The sequence below is a fragment of the Gossypium hirsutum genome, chromosome D05 (assembly GCF_007990345.1).
Source record: "Gossypium hirsutum isolate 1008001.06 chromosome D05, Gossypium_hirsutum_v2.1, whole genome shotgun sequence".
Taxonomy (NCBI): Eukaryota; Viridiplantae; Streptophyta; class Magnoliopsida; order Malvales; family Malvaceae; genus Gossypium; species Gossypium hirsutum.
Window position 1 is genome coordinate 11,720,125 of NC_053441.1, and position 12,941 is coordinate 11,733,065.

Below are 12,941 nucleotides of genomic sequence, written 5' to 3' on the forward strand. Positions count from 1 at the left end.
AAATAAATAAAATAAAAATGACCAAATTAAAGTAAAAGGATTGAATCCACAACTTATACATAATACAAAGACTAATAGTAAAATTTGACATTTGAATATATTATATATTAATTAAGCCATTTTTATTATTTTATTTATTTTTATCATTATTTAAAAAAAACTATATCATATATTAATTATTAAATACTATGGCATGAGTATACAACTAATAAAAGTATATCTAAGGAAATATAAAAGTAAGAGGAATAATTACAATATCAAACAAATTTCAACATTTATGAAGGATGAGGTTGATAGTTAAATTTAAATTAAAATAAGGATTATGATAAAAATATTAAAACATTACTCAACAGAACAAAACTCAAATATCATAGCTGGAAAAAAAATTAAACAAAAAGAAACGAATGCAAAAATGATACGCATGTGATCAGAGGAAATGGAAGAGCAGACGTACCTTTCATCGAATAACACCGCTCCTAGGATCATCACCATGTCTCTTTTTTTTTGTTTCCGAGATCAGGTAAGTTGCTGTTTTGTGTTGTCAATCCGCGTTTTCTTTCCTTTTTCTTCTTATTTGTTTGTTCATTGTGCGTTTCAGTTCGGGTGGGATGGAGTTTTGGAATTCACATTTTACATTTAAGAGAAGTTATCCATCTATTATGTCCAGATTCTTGAAGCAGTTCTTTTGAAGAATAACATTCAAATATTTTAAAAAGAAACGAAACAGGTGAAGTTATCCATCTATTATCATATTCTTTAAGCAGTTTCTTTTACATGTTGATTTTGGCTTCAGTGGTTACAGAGAATGATTTCAGCTTCCAAGTTTGTTAAGGGTGGAAGTTTATTTGAAGAAGAAGAAGAAAGAGAAGGAGGAGAAGGTGGAGAATATTAAAGCCATTTCGCATGTCCAGGCAGTGGCGGAACTCTGAAGTTTATATTTATTTTATAAAATAAAATTTCAGCCACACATATGTCATAAATCCAAAAATGTTGATGAAAATTGAAATGTTATTATAAAATTAATTTTTTTAATACAAAAATTGAATGGTATACATTAAATCGAAAACATACTAATAAGGGGTGAGTGAAAACATAATAGTTTGACAATTTAAAGATAAAACCAAAGAAATGGTGACATTATGAAAATAAACTTATTTCATACTTAAAATGAACATGTTGAATTTTGAACTCCTCTTTGCTTATAATACTATAGATAATAAGCGTAAGGCAGTTTAATGATGTTTTAACCTATAAAGCAAACTAAACTTTGTGTCTGTCAATTTTAAAATTACGAAACAGAATTTGTCTACTTTTAACAAGACAAACAACGAAAATGGAGATGATTGTGTGTGCAAAACACAAGTTACTTTATAGGAAAAAAACAAATACAAATTAGTGGATGTATCCAAACAAAATCATGGTGGAACCAGTTGCAAACCATCACGTCTTCAAACCCAAACTCGGATTGTTTTAACAACCACAATATATGCAAGTACATAAAAATTATGGTCAAACAGAGCTGAGGTGTTGTAATTTGAAAGCCCCGCGTATGAGATTGAGAATGGCACGTAACTGAAGCGGAGGTATTAAGGGGAGACAAAACAGACCATCTATTCTTGGTTATAGTCGAAGGCATTTCCCCACGTCCTATCTACACCACAATATAATTCATTTTATTTTACAACCATCACATCAATTATGTCTTACCATTTGTTTAATTAATTTTGAGCTCTTGAGTTTCCACATGTGAATTTCGTTTATATTTACTCAAGGTTTTATGAAAATATCAGGTGTAAAAATTGAATTTGATTGCAAATTTAAACATAAAAAAATATAATTTTTTAAAAGTTAGGTGGACCTTAAATGAGTTTGAGAAATTTACAAGTAATTTTGAATAAAATTTTAAGTGCATAAGTGTATTGAAGTCATGTTTAAGCCTGGCCTGATTTTAATTTAGTCTAGCTCAACCCATAAACACTTCTAATTTTATTTATCTTATTTTATGGGATAAAATTTACTTTAAAATTATTCGAATTTGTATTTATAATTGTACTCACTGATAATAATAAAAACTAATAACATACTCTCTTTTTTATATTTAAATATGTTTAAAAAAAACCTTTAAATAAAATAATTTAAACCACTACTTAAAAAGAAATTATTTTATATAAAAATAAATATATTTTTTACGAAAACATTTACCTTTTCATTTTAAATTGAAAGAGAGGAATTGACATCAGAGGTGAGAAACCGAAAAACCACTATTGCGCAAAACATTATCTATACATTTAGTTAAAATGAAAATCTAGAGATAAAATCTGTGTTCGACACCTGTCCTGTTATTTTCGTTTTTCAGTTTTAAAGGACAAGAGACCGCGCCATTTCACTTTATGGCCTTTTTCTCTCAACTAAAGTTAAGGGTCCACACATGCCAAAAGTTTGACAAGTTTTTTTTTTAATTGTTTTTTCTAAATGCTGCATTTTAAATAGATAGATTCATTGATTCGCAGGAGAATTTATTAGTTCATTTAAAATTTATATGTGATCCAACTGAAAAAATAAAAAATATGTTTTCACAATTGAACTAATATTAAGTTGATTTATAATAACAACTCAATTAATAATTTTATATAGTATACATAAAAGTTAAAAATTATTCACCAAAAATGTACTCAATTAAATCGTTAAGTTTTTTAGTGAAAATTTAAAGTCTGTAGTTTCTTTTTATATAATATTTCAATAGTTTGTATATTTCACACTTTTAATAATTTTTCATTTTTTTTGCGTTTTTATAATTTTTGTATTCTTTTATAGTTTGAAATTTTAAAAAATTTTGTTATTTTATTTCATAATGTTATATTAACTAATTGAATTAAGGCATAAAACTTTACGACACTATATGTATTATTACAATTTTTAAAAATAAATAAAATAACCATTTAATTAGAAAATTCTTAAAACTCCCACCAAATGCTGCGATTAATTCTAGTATAGTATTATTAAATGGGTTTAATTATTGGTAGGTTTTTATAGAATCTTTTTTTTTATATAAAAGAAAGCAATTCACTCATTTTACATTTAATTTTGAAGAAAAAACAAATAGGAATGAAATTGAAGGTTTTTTTCAAAAATAACTTAAATAAATTAATTATTTACGAAAATTAATCTTAAAGGTTTTTTTGTGCTGCCATTGTCTTTGACAGCACCAGACTGAAGTGTGATTACATAAAACGTTCAGGGACCTGATGAAGTAATTACCCTTTTAGATTGGATCAAAACGTTTTATATACTCACACATCAGTCTGGTGCTGCCAATGGCAACGACGACATCAAGATTCACTGTTTAAAACATATAATTTTCGTACATGATTTTACAAGTAGATATTTTTATAAATTATTTCTAAAGAAAACCGAAATTTTTCGTTAAACAAAATTACATATATATATTAAATGACTCATCATTTAAAAAAAAATATTGAATTACTCATCATTTTGGGAAAAAAAGACTTTCATATCTGTTTGTAATTACATATTTGCTTCAAAATTACGAGTACAATAACTAGATTGTTTAGTTTTATGGTAAAGAGATTAACCTGCTCCTAAATTTATAATGTAAGGATCTCTTAAATAATTTAATATAGTTACACATTAGATTCTTGACAATTATGAAATTATTTGATGCAATAATAAAACATATTATACTTTTAAGAAAAGACTTATATTTAAATCTTAAAAATAATATTCTTAAGATACAATCACATACTCTAAATACGAACTATAAAAATTATATGAACAAGGAAAAAAAAATTGTTAGGATGGGCTTCACAAAGTGAATTTCTTAAAAATGTTTTTTTTTAAGTACAGGACTAGGCCGAAATAACAAAAACGCTTCTAGCTGGAAACATTTTTTTAGTCCGTTTTTTAAGGTTAAGGTTTTAGTTTTTTTTAAATAGCGTTGGGTTAGGGTTTTATGGATTTTAGGTTTTATGGGTTTTGAGTTTTTTTTTATATATTTTTTATGTTTTGTATATATTTTTTATTTTTTTATATTTTCTTGAGATGTAAAGTTAATAATTATTTAATTTGATATTTACAACCATCGTATTTACACCAATCGTATATTTGAATTATTCAATTGTAAAATTCAATTTGATTCATAATTGAAACTAGAACTACTCAATTTGATTAACTCTTAGTTTGTAATTTTTTTGAAAGCAGTTGAGTTTTGATCAATGTTTCAATTTTTTTATGTGCAAAAATATCACATCTCTCAAGTATGGTTCGATTGGTAACGACGGATGAGCGGGTAGATTACGAATGTACACCTCCAAAATCCGACCTTCAAACTACATATAAAAAATACAAAATATTAAAATTTAGATAAAAATAACATATTTAAATTAAATTAGATTAAATATAATAATAAAAATTACCATTTGCAATTGATCGACCTAAATGTCCTTGCTACCTAAAAAAATTAGATATTTTGCCATTACTAATTTCGAAAAAAAAAAGAAATAAATTGTAATAGTGTAACAACCTGATTTTTAGTGATGTCGGAAATAGTGGTTCAAGGCCACCAAATCCGGCGAGTAAGCTCGTAAATTTTATTATTTAATATTTACGAGTCAAATATAGTTTTAAAAAAATTTGAATTAGTAATTTATGTCTTATAATGAATTATTAGATTCGAGTGATAAAACCCTAGTTCAAGTGGTTTTAGAAAATGAGGTATCGGGACCTCATTTCTATAAACCAACTCGTAAATATTTTTATAAATATTTACTGAGTGTCATTAAGGTAGTATTAAAGTTTCGTTGAAAATTTTTAACGTTTCGACAATTAATTAATTAAAAATGACTAAACTAAAAAATGTGCAAAATTTGCTAATTATAATAAAGTGACTAAATGGTTTGATTAATAAATAAAGAAGAAACTAAATAGCAATTATGCCTAGATGAAAAGATGAGCCGGCATAAAATGGAAAAAATAATAAAATAAAGCCATTAATGGTAAAATTGTAATTAAATTGAAATTAAAATAAAACAAAAGTGAAATTAGAAAGTTTCTAGGCAATTCTTTATTCTTCTCCCAATTTTCGGTTCAAAAACAAATATGGCAGAGCTCCTTGAGCTGGTTCTTCAATTTTGCTTCATGTGAGTTCAATTCTTACTCGTTTCTTATAATTTTTATGTTTTTAAAATTGTTACAATTAGGTTCAACTAAATCTTACTCTAGTTTTTTATTTTGTTAAAGATTTTAAATATTTCCATTGATGAATCTATATGACTTTAGTTATTAAATGATGAAATTGAGATGTTGGTTGATCTTTAAAAGTATTTTATTAAGTAATTTTGATGAATTTTTTTATTAGGGACTAATTTGTTGAAATAGTAAAAATAAAGGGTTTGTTATGAAGTTATTGCAAAATTGGGCTGTATTGAATGCCGTGAGTATTAGGCTAGCATGGTTTTGCATTAAAAATTGTTAATTTGCATGATTTGGGCTCAGAAACTAAATTGAATAAAAATAAAATTTTAGGGGTAATTTTGTAAAAATATCAAAATGACCAAATTGCATGAAATTAATTTTACATTATTTAAATTAATAAATTGAATGAAATTATTAATTTAGATCAAGATCAGGTGGAAAATCAAGGAAAATGAGAAATTACAAAAATGCCATTAAATCTTTGTATTTCTACAATTTAGCCTGGTAAGTTCGTATGAACTATATTCTGTATAAATTTTATTAAATTGAATGTTATTTGGTGATGGATATTATGTATATATGTGTATTCTATTGTTGAAATTTAATTATTATTGGAAATATATTATCGAATTTAATACTCAGTTTGGATTGAACGCGAGATTTGAGTACATTCGTAAATTGGTGTATGGTGGTGGTATTGGAGGGAGACATCAGAATATTATCCAAGTAAATCGGGGTTCAGCACCTGTTGTGAACTCTCGTGTTTTACTTTCTATTTGGAGTGATTTGGGTGGATCAACTCTCACGAGCTTCTGTTGGTGTGTTTTGGTGGACTAGCTCTATGAGGTACTGTTGATGATGTACTCTTATCCGTAAGTCATTCTTCGTATGGAAAATCTCGATAAGGTAAATTGTTAAATGAATTTGAAAGATTTGTTAATTATTGAATATTGACCCGAACATAAATGAAAATGAGATATGTTGTGACTAAATGAGATATATATGAGTTATATACTCATGAAATGACTATGGAAATTGCAATTGTGTGAATTGGGACATTGTTAATCAAATAAAATATGTTAGCATGTGCAATTTGAGTATTTGACACTTTGTTATTGAATTGAATTCAAGTTGATTGAATGGATTGAAATTGATATATATATTGAATGTATTGATTATTTGAATTGAAATGAATATTGGCTGTATTTGAAAAATGACTTGGAACCCTATTAATTGTATCAGGCCGAGTCAAATATAGATGGCATGCCATAGGATTGGAAGAGTTCAGGGATTTCTCATAATTCGAGTCGATGAGACACTAGGTGTCAATTTATTACTTCAGATTTATTCGATGAAGCACTGGGTGCCAACTTACTTCTGTTTAATCGATGAGACACTGGGTGTCAATTTACTACTTCGAATTATCCGATGAGGCACTGGGTGCCAAATTGGTGTGTTTGGTTGGATCCGTGTATCTGTCAGAGTCTGAGTCGTGTTAATAGAGGTAATTAAAGAAAATGGTAATATGATTGATATTGGATGATATTGTATGAGAATTGAAAATCAGATAGTGATTTGAAACATGAAAATGAGTTATATATATAAATGTACTAACTTGTGTATTGATGATGGTGATTAGGCTTATGTCAAGCTTGAGATTATGATTGATGTATATACTTATGTCTAGTATTATACAAATGAAACGGTAAGTTCATAATTGAAATGTGATACGATGAAAAAGAGATTGATGAGTTGATTAATGTACTTATATATATAAGAAATTACGTATGTTATGGTTGAACTTACCTATGTTATGAATAAATATATTAATTAGTTAATTGATGTTGTTATTTAAGTTTACGTTTAATAAATATAATGAAAAATAAGTAAAGGAAATTATTCGTAGTTTTATGAAAAGGTTAATGATGGTGTATAATGTTTATAAAATCCTATTAAATTAGAAATGAATATATATATTGTAATAGCCCGATTTAGGCTTAGTCGGAACAGTGGTTTCGGGACCACAAATCCGACGAAAAAAAAATGTAATGGCTTGAATTTTCAGAGGTGTCGGAACGGTGATTCGAGATCACTAAATTCGACAAATGGGTAGAAAATATTATTAATTTAGTAAGTATAAGTTAAATATGAAGTTAGGAAAATTTTTGAAATAGTGAATAGTGCACTAGAAATAAATATTAAAATAATTAGAATCGAAATGAGGTATCAAGACCTCGGGGATTTTAAACTGAGCCATAAATATTTTTATAAATATTTATGGAGTGTTAAAAAGTTAGTATTAAAGTTTCGTTAAGAAATTTTAAAGTTCCGATAATTAATTGAACTAAAAGGACTAAATTGTAACAAATTCAAAATTTTGGGAAATGATTAAATAGCTTAAATGATAAAAGGAAGAGGGCTTAAAAGGCAAATAGACCCAAGGTCTATTTGGGCTGGACGGCAGAGGCATGAAATCAGCAAGAAAGTAAGGAGAATTAAGGGCAAAATTGGAAAATTGCAAAATTTGCTTAATAAAGTTAGGACCCAAGTGGAATTATCTAGATTTCTCTTCATTTTTCTGAATTCTCATCAGCTAAAACACCATGGAAGGGCTTCTTCAAGCGGGTTCTTCATATTTTTATTACAAGTAAGTTCAATTCTTGACTATTTCTTGAAATTTTTGTATTTTTATGACTTTTACAACTAGGCCCACTTGTTAAATCCATTAGTTTTTGATTTTATGAAAGAAGTTGAAAGTTGATATGAATATGTGCTGGAAGTATATGATGATTTAGCATGAAATTAGAGCTTTAAATTGTTCATATGCTGATTTTATTGAAAGAATTGAATACAAAGTGAATGTTTGGGACCTAATAGTAAAAGAGTTTGAAGATAGAGTTATATGTGGAAATTCTGAATTTCAATAGTTGTGTAACAACTTATAATGTATAGTAAAGTACTAATTGAGAAAATTAGATTAATTGAGGGGTTAATTGAGAAAGGACCGAATTGTATAAACTGTGAAATTTGGGGCAAAATGGAAATCAACATTTTGCACTAAAGCAGTTTTGGACAGCAGCAGTAGTGTAACTTTGAAAAATCACCAAAAATTGTAGAGATTGAATTAGAGGATGAATAAAATATGAAACTAAAGCTTATTGAGTCTAGTTTCTTATAAAAGAAATGATGTGAGCAATGGAATTGTAAATCATGAGATATAATAGATTTTGTGAGACAAGGTCAGAATGAATTCGGGTTCCCCTGTTCTGACTTTGGAAAATCATTAAAAATTGTACAAAAATGATTATGAGTTATAGTTTATATGGTTAGAATCCTTAATGAGTCTATTTTTAGAAGAAACAAGCTAAAACATCATCCGAATTCTGTACAATGAGATAATTAATTTTTAGTGAAGAGTGGTCGGAACTATCAGACAGCGAAACAGGGGAAATTTTAAAGAATAAACTGTACTATTTGGCTGAACCAAAAATTATGAAAATTTTATGGTATGAAGATATGTGAGTCTAGTTTCAGGGAAAATTAACGGATCTTAATTTGGAGCTCTTTAGCTCCGGATAAAAATAATTTAGTGACTCTGACTCGGATAAACAGCTTTGAATATACATGTTAGTGAATATTGAAATTATGGTTAATGTTGTTTAAGTGTGTTATACACATTAAGGATGTGGAATGGAGAGGAGGAGGAGGAAAATTGGGAAATATATGAATGATTCGTGTATAAATGGTGATATGTTTGATTATAACTCATAAACGATGAAATATGAATGATGCTTATTTTTGTGCATTATTGGTCATGGTTTAAGCTCATGTGTGAAAATAAAGTTTCATAGTATGTGTGTATGGTATATTCAGTATATGATTTGGCATGAAATAATACCATGAATGGTTTATGAATTAACACATGTTGGTAAGCCTGATATATGAATAAATGATCAAATTGAGCGGAACGCCGGATTTGAGTACTTCTGATCAAGTGACAAAGTGATAAGTGGTAGCTTTAGCTACACTTATCTGATCAAGTGACAAGTGGAAAGTGATAAGTAATAGCTTCGGCTATACTTATCTGATCAAGTGACAAAGTGATAAGTGATAGCTTCGGCTACACTTATCTGATCAAGTGACAAGTGAAAAGTGATAAGTGATAGCTTCGGCTATACTTATCTGATCAAGAGACAAAGTGATAAGTGATAGCTTTAGCTACACTTATCTGATCAAGAGACAAAGTGATAAGTGGCTACACTTATCTGATCAAGAAACAAAGTGATAAGTGGCTACACTTATCTGATCAAGAAACAAAGTGATAGGTGGCTACACTTATCTGATCAGGGACAAGTGATAAGTGATCATACGTAAGACCATAGTTATACTATGGCAAAGTGAAAGTGAAGTACTCAATTTTCCGTGACCGTTCCCTAATTTGATTAAGGATGGTAAGTGACAAATGGGCCCAAAAGAATTAAAGTAAATGGATAAGTGGTAGTGTATTTATATCAGGACGATGTTGTTATTCAAACTAAAGTGATATTTTCATTGCTAAATTGAGAATTTCATAAATGTGTTATTGAATGGTATAATCAATAAACATTGAGTTAAATGGTAAATACGTATTAGTTTTGAATTTGATGTCATTGAATTGTACGTGAATTAAATGGAAATTGCTAGTGATATGATTTAAATTATGAGCATGAGAAATTGCGAATTGAATGAAATGGAAATGAAGCATTAAATTGCATGAGTATGTATCGGGTCTCGCAGGCCCTAATTATTATGATTATAATATTTTGAGGATATATTGTGAAAAGTTATAGAAACATGTTAATTATTTTGAAAGTTTTAATTTTGATGAAATTTTATAACTCGGTTAAATACGTTTACAAGTGTATGTGTTTTGGTAATGCCTCGTACCCTATTCCGGTGTTGGATACGGGTAAGGGGTGTTACATATATGATGTTGATAGACTTACTCATTTATAAGCTAGTGGTTATGTAGTTCATAAATCTTGAGGCACTGATATAGCTTTATATTTAATATATAAAATTTATTATTGAATTGGAATATTATGTTTAAAGTTTGTACGAGCTTACTAAGCATTCATTGCTTACGTAGTTGTTTATCCTTTATTTCACAGATTAGCGAAAGCTCGATTGGGTTGGAAGCTTGTCAGAGTTATATCACACTATCCATCGGTTCTATCAGTACTTTTGAATGTTTTAATTTTGATTATAATGGCATGTATAAGTTTTTTTTAAATGTTGGTTTATACGTGTTTTGTTGATATTAGTCATATATTTGGTTTGTGTTTTAGTATTTTAGTATGTAATTAATTTGCCTTATAATGTTGATGTATGGAATAATGAAAGACAAAATAGTAGTTGAAAATGCATATGAGGTATGTTTTATAACTTGGCGTGGTTTGGTACTATGTTATAGTAAGTGTATATGTATTTTATGCTATTGAATAAGTGGTACAACTGGTACCAAATGGTATGTTTTAGTAAATGATTTACATGTTGTGTATTAATGCGATTAGACATAAAAGTTAGTTGATTACTTGGTTACATGGTATATATGGTTAAACATAATTGTATTGGTCATTTAAGATGCTTAAGGGCATATTGATTTTATGTGAATATACTACATGTTTAGGGATTGGTTTTAGATGCTATAATATGACTTTTTATATACACAATATTGATTGTAGGTTGACACCAAACTGGATGAGAAAAATGGCTTATAAAATAGCTTATTTTCGTCCACACGGTCAGAGACACGGGCGTGTGTCTCAGTCGTGTGCGACACACGGTCAGGTGACACGACCGTGTGTCCCCTGTGGCTTGTAAAGCTTTGCAAGTCAGTATGTTCACACGGCCTAGCACACGGGCGTGTGGTTTGGCCGTGTGACCCTTGTAGCTTTGAAAATTTTTAATGTATTTCAAAAAATTTTCTGAGTTTCCGAATTAGTCCCGACTTATTTCTACCACGTATTTTGGGCTTCAAGGGCTCGAATAAGGGGCAGTATGTGTAAGTTTGAATGGTTTCTGACATGAATGTTATGTTATATGAAATGATAAAATTTATGTCTGTTTGATCTGTAAACTCCGATAATATTCCGTAACCGGGTTCCGGCGAGGGATATGGGCTGGGGGTGTTACAAATAGAAAAAATAATTTTTAAAAAATCTTAGTACAATTTAAAAAAAGAAAGAGAGAGAGTTGAAAGAAAAATAAAAATAAAGTGAGAAATTAAGAGGAAATTGAGAGAGATTTGAGACTATGAGAAAGATAGTTGTGATTGAATTGAAAAATTTATATATATAAAAAAAAAAAGGCATTAAGGGGGAGTTCAACAACTATTTAAATAGCTAAAAGCGTTTTCATTATCTTGGTCTAATTCCGTAACTTTTCCAAAAATTAGTTTAATCTAATAAATTTTTTTAAAATTTGATATTTTTCAAAAATTCACTGTGCTTCATATCTACACGTCACCCAATGACCCTTCACATCTCCCATTATTTGTAAGCATAGAAATAAGGATGAGAAATCTGTATAATATAAAATAAATTTATTTAAGTTTGTGTTTTCATGCGCCATCTGGGTTCTCCTTTTTTACATTTGTTTGAAGCATCAGGGTTCTTTGGTCCTTTACCTTTTCGACTTAACAAAATAAAAGTAATGATTTATAAGAAAAATAAAAACTTAATTAATTAGTAACTGCGTGCAATGTCAGATTAATAAAAACAATTTTTTAGTCTCATTTAAACCAATTTATTTTACATGTTCTTATAACACATTGACACATATGTTTTTCATTTTTCTCTCATCGTCACTCTACATAACCTTCAAGGAAATTATTAACACCATACGTCAATAACTGTATTTATAAAAAAAAAAAACTCAATTTGTCCAATTTGGAGTTCTATTGGGACTTAAAAAAATAATATTTACTCAATATTAAATATAAAGTTAAAAAAATAATCATATTCTAGTATTAATTCTTCTACTATGTGTTGGTTGGGGATTTAATTCATATACTCTAATTTTATTATTTTTAGCCCCTTAACTTTTTAAAGTTTGAACTTTAGTCATAAGTCATTGGGGGAGGGGCCCACCCCCTTAAACTGTAAAATTTTTTATTTAGGCCCTTTAAAAATTTAAAAATTTTAAATTAGTAAATGTAAAATTATATTCTAACCCCTTAAAAACGATAAAATTTAATTTAACCATTTAAAAATTATAAATATATAGACTATTAATATGATAAAATTAAATTTTTATTATTGTAAAAATTCATTATATTATCCAACAAATATATTATCATGTTTAAAAAAAATCACATCATTTTAATTGAATAGGTATATAAAATAAAAAAAATGTAAAATGATGGAACGTAACTGTATAAATTGAAACTAAATTTATTTCGTTATATATTGATTTAATTATTTAGTATTAAATTTGACATATATTATTTATTTGGTGTGGTAATTTTGTTTCAAAAACCATGGTGAAATCCGGACGGCGTGGTAGGAAGTGAAAACCCATAAAAAAAAGGTGTAGCAGCCACGAGAACTGAAAGGCAAGAAAGAATCAAGACCTCCGAATATTCCTACACTGATTATAGCCATGCGATGCGCGTTTCCAAAGGTGGCGTAGCCATTTAAGTTCCCCTCGAATATTCCCTTATTCCTCCCAATTTTCGGTTCAATTCCCAG